At 39.6% G+C, this 9,792-nt stretch overlaps 1 long non-coding RNA gene across 1 annotated transcript; it reads right to left on the bottom strand.

Annotated features, from left to right (window-relative positions):
* Nucleotides 1-3,228: 3,228 nt before the first annotated feature.
* LOC144901196 (uncharacterized) lies at nt 3,229-4,624 on the bottom strand. The gene is made up of 3 exons (XR_013629346.1): nt 4,488-4,624; nt 4,016-4,262; nt 3,229-3,586 (listed from the first exon to the last, which is right to left on the bottom strand). It is a non-coding gene; the product is annotated as an uncharacterized LOC144901196 (long non-coding RNA).
* Between the last annotated feature and the right edge of the window lie 5,168 nt (nt 4,625-9,792).

Here is a 9,792-nt window from a genome sequence, read left to right as displayed (position 1 = left end):
TGCAGTAAATTCAGTTGATTGGACATGATTTGGAAATATAATAACTGTCTATATAAGGTCCCACAGTTGACTGTGCATGTCAGAGCACAAACGCCAAGCATGAAGTCAAAAGAACTGTCTGTAGACCAGCGAGACAGGATTGTCTTGAGGCACAAATCTGGGGAAGGATACAGAAACACTTCAGCTGCTTTGAAGGTCCCAATGAGCACAGTGGCCTCCATCCCTACAGTGAAGCATGGTGGTGGCAGCATCATGCAGCAGCAGCAGGAACTGGCAGACTAGTCAGGATAGAAGGAAAAATGAATGCAACAATATATAGAGATATCCTGGATGAAAATATTGCTGCATTCATTTTTCCTTCTATCCTGGCTAGTCGAATAATGGGGGCCACTGTGCTCATTGGGACCTTCAAAGCAGCAGAAATGTTTCTGTATCCTTCCCCAGATTTGTGCCTCAAGACAATCCTGTCTCGCAGGTCTACAGACAGTTCTTTTGACTTCATGCTTGGCGTTTGTGCTCTGACATGCACAGTCAACTGTGGGACCTTATATAGACAGTTATTATCTCAAGGATGATCAGTGGAAAAAAGATGCACCTGAGCTCAATTTTGAGCTTCATGGCAAAGGCTGTGAATACTTATGTAAATGTGATTTTTTTGTTTTCTATTTTTAATAAATTCAAAAAAGTAAAAAAAAAAACTTTTTCACATTGTCATAATGGAGTATTTTGTGTAGAATTTTGAGGTAAGAGATTAAATTAATACAATTGGGAATGAGGCTGTAACTTGACAAAATGTGGAAAAAGTGAAGCGCTGTGAATACTTTCCGGATGTACTGTATGTGCCCTGGGATTGGCTGGCCACCGGTCCAGGGTGTACCCCGCCTCTCGCCCCAAATCAGGCTCCAGCATACCCCCACCCTAGTGAGGATAAGAGACATAGAAAATGAATGAATAACTAAACCATGTTGGTGTCATTCAACAGCTGTACTGTAATCTTACCTTGTCTAAGCTGTTGGGACCAAATTCTTGAGCGTCAACATCCTTCAGTATTCTGTTAAATGGATGGAGAATGCTGCACATGTAATTCATGTGGCAGCCAGAATATCTGTATTCATTAGTGCAGTCCAAAAAAGGAAAAGCAAGGCGATAGGGGCAGAAGGCATACCATGGAGCAGTCCAGAGACAAAAGAACTCCCAAAAACAGCTGGAGGAGGTCGCGGTCCACTGGGCAGTACACTGAAAAAAAATTTGGAGTGCCATTTACTTGAGAAAAGCTAGGTAACAATTTGCACGCACAATTCCCAAGCAACTTTTCCTTGGGAAATACTCTGGTCAAATTTACTTTTTTTGAATGAAAGAGGTACTCTTTGCTAGTAAATTTGACCCCAAACTACCTTTGAATCTACTTCAAAATCCATATAAATGTACTCGCTTTTCAGGATTGTTTAACTAGTTTTCCCTGACTTTATTTGGAGCAAATTATAAGTAATATTTACATGATTTAAGCTACCACCTACACCACTTTTCTAATATGATTGTGTAGTATTTTTTTAAGATGGCCTTCTTTGAATGAAATGATCTTAACACATCTTCTACAAAACATTATTTCAAACCAGAACAGCTTCACTGCATTTGTAGTAAAGCTGTATTTACTTCCAGATGACTGTGCACAAAAACACAACACAGCCACAGGTTGAGGCACCTGTGAAATGAATTCAACATTTCATAACTAAACCAAAGACCTGGGATTTATTCCCTTAATTGGGAATCGTATTATTAGAATGATTATTTTTTGACTTCCACTTTCCTCATGCAGGTATGGACTTCCCACACTAGTGTGCCAGTCGCCTCCTTCTGGACGTTTGGTGTCTACTATACACTCAATTGGAGTCCACCTGCAGTAAATTCAGTTGACTGGACATGATTTGGAAATACAATAACTGTCTATATAAGGTCCCACAGTTGACTGTGCATGTCAGAGCACAAACGCCAAGCATGAAGTCAAAAGAACTGTCTGTAGACCTGCGAGACAGGATTGTCTTGAGGCACAAATCTGGGGAAGGATACAGAAACATTTCTGCTGCTTTGAAGGTCCCAATGAGCACAGTGGCCCCCATTATTCGACCAGCCAGGATAGAAGGAAAAATGAATGCAGCAATATTTTCATCCAGGATATCTCTATATATTGTTGCATTCATTTTTCCTTCTATCCTGACTAGTCTGCCAGTTCCTGCTGCTGAAAAACATCCCCACAGCATGATGCTGCCACCACCATGCTTCACTGTAGGGATGGAGGCCACTGTGCTCATTGGGACCTTCAAAGCAGCAGAAATGTTTCTGTATCCTTCCCCAGATTTGTGCCTCAAGACAATCCTGTCTCGCAGGTCTACAGACAGTTCTTTTGACTTCATGCTTGGCGTTTGTGCTCTGACATGCACAGTCAACTGTGGGACCTTATATAGACAGTTATTATCTCAAGGATGATCAGTGGAAAAAAGATGCACCTGAGCTCAATTTTGAGCTTCATGGCAAAGGCTGTGAATACTTATGTAAATGTGATTTTTTTGTTTTCTATTTTTAATAAATTCAAAAAAGTAAAAAAAAAACTTTTTCACATTGTCATAATGGAGTATTTTGTGTAGAATTTTGAGGTAAGAGATTAAATTAATACAATTGGGAATGAGGCTGTAACTTGACAAAATGTGGAAAAAGTGAAGCGCTGTGAATACTTTCCGGATGCACTGTATGTGCCCTGGGATTGGCTGGCCACCGGTCCAGGGTGTACCCCGCCTCTCGCCCCAAATCAGGCTCCAGCATACCCCCACCCTAGTGAGGATAAGAGACATAGAAAATGAATGAATAACTAAACCATGTTGGTGTCATTCAACAGCTGTACTGTAATCTTACCTTGTCTAAGCTGTTGGGACCAAATTCTTGAGCGTCAACATCCTTCAGCATTCTGTTAAATGGATGGAGAAATCATTTCAATTATGGCAACTACAAAATCTAAAATCATCACAATGGTTAGTAGTCCAAACGACAAAGCTGCTTGACAATATTTGTTGGGTTTTTTTTTTGTTTTTTTTTTTTTAAACAAAACACTCAAAATCAACTTAGTTCTTAACCCTAAGATGCATGAGTGACTGGACCCTACACTCTTCCATAAGAGTCCATATTTCTTGAAATGTATAAAAGCTAAGTTAAAAATTTGAATGGTATTATATTGAAAACATGTTTTTTTCGGAATAACTGGAATATGAAATGATAAAAAAAAATTCATTATGAAGATATTTCAAGAAAACAACCTGACTGGGTCATTTTTGACCCACTTATGCATCTATGGGTTAATACACATTTTTCATCTGTGTCTTGAAACCTAACCTAAACAAAACTCTTTTTTCCTCACAACGGGATATCGTTGAGGAACTCCATTATCCAACTCTTTAAATCAATAAAACTTAAAAGGCTAAACTGCCATTTCCAGATTCAAATAACCATATACATATTGTAATGTTACCTTCTGTAGGGGTTGGCCACCTTGACCCCGGCGGCGGCCTCTCTGTGGCGCGTCCTTCACCCCAGGTGTCTAGAGATGGTGTATGTGTATAGGTGAAATTAAAGTTCCAAAATTCACTTCCATGGAATACTTGTCACAAACAAAAACTCCCGCTCCCCGACGGTATCCACAAGACTCAGGTCGCTAGCATACTTCAACAAATGTTTGCGCTACACGCGGTTCCCATGGCTTAGAGGACACTGCTGCTGCCAAAATAATCACATAACATATATAAAAGGGACGAATCCTTACACATTTAATAAACATAAAAATCTCCTGTTCTGCAACCGAAAACAGCTCGCAGTTGATAGCGAGCTAGCTCGCTAGCTAGCTAGCTGGCTGGCAGGCTAAAGGTAAGCTAATGCTAACGTCGCGTATGTCACATTATGACACTGACGTAAACATTGAACAGGAACAGGAAAGGTGACAGAAAACAAGTCAGATAAGCATATGACCTACCCATATGGCTCCACATCGATGAATTTCCTTGTTAAACGACTGTCCACGTCGTCTTCCGTCGTCTTCCATTGTCTTCCCGTGAAAACATGGCGCCCTCGAACTTCGCCTTGGGAAGTCTGAGCTCAAACGATCCTCTGACGCATGCGCAGAATGGCATGGCACAAGGTGGCCATGTTCACTGTGAGTAGCTGCTGCAATCAATTACAGGTGTGACCGGTGGACCAGCCTCCTGCCATAGAAGGGAGTTCTGTAAAACAAAAAAAGGAGGGAAAGCGCAGTCAATATGCTTTCAAACTATATAGAATTCAGCCTGCTGTCTGCTTTAGTTTTTTGAATATGAGCCTCTGAAGTTGAAGGCCGTGTGCTACTTAAGCTAGCTCAATGTATGCCGTTTAAAGGTCACTTAAAGCCATTTAACAATTATAATGTTTTAATAGCGTGTACAAAGAGTACAGAGAGTTTGCGTACTTACTACTCACACTTGTTCAATTTTCTTCAAAGTGCGTAAGAAGCAGGTTGCCCTCAGGCCGTCCCTCTTTTATTTGAAACCGCTCTATAGCGTGCCGGGCGGGGCTTCCGGCCGTCCGTGCTTCATCTGAATGTTGCGACCATCGTTTCCGGAAAGTGCGTCATGGCCCTTTAAGAAAAATGGCATTGTGGGAAGTCTGTGTGCTGTAGTTCTGCGTTTTTGGCACTAGGTGTCTCTGTTCTGCTTGTACACAGTGTGAACGCACTTAAGTGCAAGTATGCAAGTGTATGTTAAAAGTTGGCTTCTGCATGCATGTGCTTCTACCATATAAGACCATTCACTCGGGAAAGAGACGCCCACAGGAGGACTGAGGCTTCCAAAAGAAGACTTTGACTTTGTACCGCCCATAAGCGAGATAGGTCAGAGTCATCCAAGCTCTCGTCCACCTGTTATTTTTGGAGAAAAGGTCTCTGATTTGCTGTGCTAACCCACTGTTCTTTTAAGGAGAAGGACCTTTGGTCAAGCAACTTTTTCCTACGGAGCGACAAATTCTTGGAACTCCACACCAAGTGCCTGATCTACCCACTATTGCTTCATTTTCCAAGCATCTTCAACTTTGGAAAATCAAACCCGTTGCCACTGATTGTGATCATTTTTAACTTGTCCACTGCTGCTGATTTGTTGTGTGTTATTATCTATTGTATGTTATAATGTTGCATTTTTACATAGTTGGGTAGCCACAAATTATAACTGCTAATTCATTATTGTAGTATGTCATAAGTCTGTAATTCTGTCATCACTTATCTTTTATTCTTAGGCAGGAGAGCAACGTGCAAATTCAACAAGCACTTTATATTTCTGTTCTATACACTCTAAAAAAAAATATAGTGGCTCAGCTTAATTCAATGAAGGTAACAATTTGCGTCAATCTTTTTAAGAAATTCCAACTAAAACCTTTCAGTAAATCCAACAAGTCTTTTAATGTTATTAACTAAGTTATTTAAGGACAACCGACATGATTTACTTCATCCTGCAAACAGTTAATTAAGGTGAACCAACTTCATTTTAATAAAATGGTTCAAGTTCAATTCAGGTGAACCAACTCAATTTTAATAAAATGGTTAAAGTTCAATGAAGTTGTCAATATAATTAATTTAAGCTATTCCAGCTCATTTGTTTTTCATTCCTCATCACAAATATTTCAAATTGTTTTCTCAATTGTTTTTTTTATCAATAACATTAATTTTATGAACATAAATACAGTTCAGTCAGTTTAATGGTCAAACTTGTTTATTACATATAATCAGTGGTGGAAAGTAACGGAGTAAATTTACTTGAGTACAGATTTTAAGGATTTGTACTTTGTAATTTGTACTCGAGTAGAAAATTGATTTCATACTCTTACTCGAGTAACATTTTGACAGAGCTACTTTTACTTGTAGTGGAGTAAATTTGACAAGGAGGATTTGTACTCTTACTCAAGTACTGAAGTCGTGTACTCACTCCACCACTGCATATAATGGCCAACTTGTCCAACTGTTTACCATCAAATAAACATGGAGGAGCTCCAAATGAAGACATTAAATCAAATATTACATATTATACATATTTCTTCCTGACGAATATTGAAACATATTTTACATAGCAGTCATACTTCTTCCAAAAAAGAACACAGAATATATCAAATGTGTACGTATGTATGTAGGTCTAAATATTGACAGCTAACAGCTCAAAAGTAAAAAAAAAAAATGACAAACTAGTCTTCAAAATGATCCTTCAAAGAAATGACTTGTATTAAACTGCATTAAACATAACAGTGAAATTAGAATGCAGCCTAATTTTCAGTGCAGCAGTTTAGCTTTTAGAGACATTACCTTGGGACTTGCTCTCAGAGCATCCAGCTCAAGGAATATCTTTTGAAATACCTCAAAAGTGCTTTTCAGGTAACTCTTTTGGGTAACTCAGGTTGAGTGCATACATTAGTCCCATGAGCAAGGCACATGCTCTTGGGACAGTCAGGCCATCCAGGACTTCTGCTCCCTCAATCACCACTGTTGCGTTGGCTGGTTCAGATGCCCCTCTGCTCACAACAATCTTCATCACTTCATCACCATTCTGGCATAAGTAGATCAGAGTCAACATCAGTGTTTTTTGTCTTATGTAAAAACAAGAATAATGTACAGTGAATCTGCACTTGGGTTAACTTCAGGATTTAACGTGGGCTTTGGGGACGGCTGTTTAGTAGCAAAACAAACATTTTTAATGACATACTTTTGACAAACAAACGCTGCCCATAAAGTTCTGATAAAACGTAGAAAACTTTCACTTTTCACCAAACTTCCTGAATATATCACTGATGGTCCTGATTTTGGTTCCTATCATTCAGTTGCACCCAGTCATTCAGTCTGCCACCCCTAAATACTGCCCAGGTTAAATCCTTGAAGTTGAAGTGTTGGATTACTTAGCAGCTGTTCTTTAAAGAGATCCTCCTCCTGTTCTCTCAGGTACACGATTAGGCTACGGATTGCAGCTTCTCTCCTACTTTCTACCGACTGGTCCTGTAAATAAAATAATACAAGAAAATGAAACAATCTTTAAAAAGATGAATTTATGATTTATTGATTGAAATATTTATTTAACTAACCCATCAACACCTCCTAAAAATAAAGTGATTTTTCTTTCTATTTGAAATGAACCTTGTTACATTTATTTATACCTCTAGCAGCATGTTCTTTATGTGCTGAATCTCCTCCTCTTGAGGACACCAGTGCCATTATTTTTGGGGTATACTGGTCCAGTTTTGCCATGAATGTTCTCTCAAGGCAACCAGCGGTGATCCTTCTGAATTCTTCATTTATCTGTGTAAAATACAAATAAAAAGGTGCAATTTGTTCATGTAGTAAATTGACTGACATAGCACATACTGCAAACCATTTTATAAAACAAGATTAACCTGAGTTGCATCGAAAAGAGCCGGCCATCGGTCTCTTATGTCACAGATTTGTGGTGCTTGTGGTGCAACTTCCTGCCTGCGAATGGAGAAAGTCTTTGCCATTTTCTCACTGATGACCTGGCAGTTGTTCCTCTTCTTTACTTCATCAAGGAGCTCCAAAGTTCCTTCTGTTTCTCCTTGTGGGTGAGGAGGTAAATAGTTCACCTCTGCCTGCCCTTCTTGGCTTTTTTTTTGGATATTCTTTGCAGGGGCTTTCTCATGCTCTATGCTCGCTTCTTTCTGAGAGAGTTCACATCAAGCTCAGGGCATCCTAGCCCTCTCCATTTAGATCTATAGCTGGCCATTTTATGTTTTAGTCTTTGTTGCCATGCGTAGCATCCATTATATGACCCTGGTTCTTTAAGGCAAGGATGCTTCTGAATCAGTGCCTCAGCAACATGGTTAAACTGCGCACTAGTGAGGTAAGATGCTTTCAGCCAGCTTCTCAAGGATGTCTGGAGGCAAAGGATTGTGGCAAAGTTGAGCTGAATTCCATCCTTCTTGAAAACTTCATTTCCTGAGGCCAGCACAAGCTCTGTGTCGTAAGCAAAATTAGGTACAGGAAATGTAGTGGGCCAACACTGTGTACGGTGAGTAACCTGTTCAGGTGATGAAAGTGTGATCAGTGTGTCCTGCGATCCAGAGGAACAGCTGCTGCTAGCAGGATGGACAGAGGTCTCAGAATTAGGGAGCGAGGCTACTGATGCACTTTCAAAGGAACTGTCAGTACCCATCAGTAAAGGTCAGAGTAACTGTAGGAGGTTCAACAATGTGAACCACCTTAATGGTATCCTTGTCCTTGGTGTCACTTGTTGAGGTAAGAGAAAAATATTCCTCTCCAAAGTCAGCATCCTTATAATGCAAGGTAAAGTTCCCATCAAGCCCAAATTTCTCCCTCACAATAGACTCAAGTTCATCAGGGATTCCATCCGGTAAGTCCAGTTTGCCAATTTCACGGTCCTGAAGAATGATCCCAAGTTTGGCTTGAGGAGACATCAGGGTATCTATTAGAGAAAACATGACATCAGTTTGGGTTCTAGAATACATGCAGACACATCATATAATCATCATCATTCAGTATGGGAGAAGAATATGACCACTAAAAATGACTCTAGATAAATAAAAGCTTTGGACCTTGAATTTTCATCACATTTATCATATAGTAAACTAGTATGCTGACAAGTACTGGTTGATTCAGTCTCCAAGAAATTTGACATCACACATCCGTGACATTTCCTCATCATCAAACTTCACACCAAGTCTTAGATTTGTGTCCATAAGTATACTTCTACAAAAGCCAATGCAAAGAATCCTATATGCCTGCTTATACTATGATTAAATGTTGAAGACTTTTATTTCTGTGGCAAAGACAAGGATAGGAACAAAGCTTTGTTCACTTGAACATTTCCCCCTGAAGAATAATGTCATAAAAGTCAAACTACAAAGATCTTGTACCATCTTGTTGTCCATCTCGTGTCAGTATTATGGAGCTCATATTTACAACTACTACTAATCATAATTTCAGATCTCCATATTGGCATAGTCATCAAGAGCCTAACATCCTCTCCTCAGCGAGAATCAGTGTGGTCTGGGTTTAAAAGTCTTACCATGCTTCTGGCAAATTGACAAACTAATATTGTCTCATGTTTGATTATAGGTTGAACATTATCACACTTCATCACAAAAATATGATTGGAATACACACATTCAAGGAGTTGTATATTCTCACTACACCTGCAAGTGAAAATGATCATTTGTGCTCAAGTGTGGGGCAAGCACGTTCATTGAAAAAAAACAACAACTTTGTTTTTGTAATGAGACAGTAACCCCATATACAGAGAGGATGATGCCATTTTTGAGGTCTCTCCTATCAACTCAAACAAATGATGAGTTATACTGACCCCTTTGCAATCTATGGTACATTCATGTAGCACTTCTGGGTCACCATACGCTTCCCTGCAACACCGTATGCTGCCATGGGGAAGATGTCAAACAACTCACGAGGCTCAATGAGCTTGAAAACACTTGTTGTGTTTCTAAGATGCTCAATATACCATGAATTGAAACATTTGACAATGAAGCCAACCTTGCCATTTATGACAACAAGCTGCATCAATTCTACAAAATCTGGCAGACCACCTGTTGAACCATGTGCCAAGATCATGCCAGTGGAATAACTGGTGCCACTGTAGCACACTGTGTTTGCCATGTGGACAAATGATTCACCAGGGAATTTTCATTCCACTGCTTTCTTAATGTCTTCCCTCAGCACAGTCAAATCCACTGTTGACACTTTTGCTACTTGTAGAGACTGAA

The sequence above is a fragment of the Doryrhamphus excisus genome, linkage group LG10 (genome assembly GCF_037039965.1).
Source record: "Doryrhamphus excisus strain RoL-2023G ecotype Guam linkage group LG10, RoL_Dexc_Guam_v1.1, whole genome shotgun sequence".
In the NCBI taxonomy this organism is placed as follows: domain Eukaryota; kingdom Metazoa; phylum Chordata; class Actinopteri; order Syngnathiformes; family Syngnathidae; genus Doryrhamphus; species Doryrhamphus excisus.
The sequence above is the reverse complement of the archived record's forward strand: the minus strand, read 5'-3'. Positions and strand labels throughout refer to the sequence as shown.